General features: G+C 30.2%; 1 pseudogene; it reads right to left on the bottom strand.

The window, feature by feature from the left end:
• Positions 1–299: 299 nt before the first annotated feature.
• Positions 300–685, bottom strand: part of LOC119594335 — a 20,263-nt pseudogene continuing 19,877 nt past the window's right edge.

Raw genomic sequence — 685 nt, 5'->3', positions numbered from 1 at the left:
TTGATCTTGTAAAAGTCTGATGTTGATATCCAACTTTTACATCATGGATGCTTTGGAAAGAACTAATAATGTATTTAGACCAGGAAAGTGACTTATGACTAGCTTGGAAAACTAGATAGTAACACATCTTATTTAGTCTTAAATGACTCCATATGTATCCCTCGCATCTTTTGCTTAATGCCCTATGAATAATTTGCTTACCTATTAATGGATTAAATGGAGGAGAAAACACCTCAGCTCAAGCTATTGTGATTGGATGCATTATGTAGATGTTTCTTTCCCCATTATATTGCAAAATCTTATAGCATAGAAACCAGTGTGGTAACATCATACTGTGATAATTGTGTTTATGTCATTTTGAAGGACTAGAAAAATAAATCAAGACATTAGGTTTTGGATATATTTGATAAAAGAAATGTCTGTTTTAGATAGTTGAATTATTGATAAAGTATCTAATTTAATCTCTTCCTAAAGTTATTGCAAACATTTTCAGCTTTATAATGTATTATGTATGCTATATCCATTATATTTTGTAACTGATAGAAATCATATTTTGTCATGTGAATGGGATGCTTCTGATTTTAATAGTGCATGCAAAATTGTAGCTAATTTGAACTTGACATGTCAAGAATTGTCAATAGTATTCAAGAGATTCTATTCTTTTACTGAGGCATGGATGCATTTC

This window comes from Penaeus monodon, chromosome 33 (genome assembly GCF_015228065.2).
Source record: "Penaeus monodon isolate SGIC_2016 chromosome 33, NSTDA_Pmon_1, whole genome shotgun sequence".
In the NCBI taxonomy this organism is placed as follows: Eukaryota; Metazoa; Arthropoda; class Malacostraca; order Decapoda; family Penaeidae; genus Penaeus; species Penaeus monodon.
Note: the sequence above shows the minus strand (reverse complement) of the source record. Positions and strands in the feature narration are given on the sequence as shown.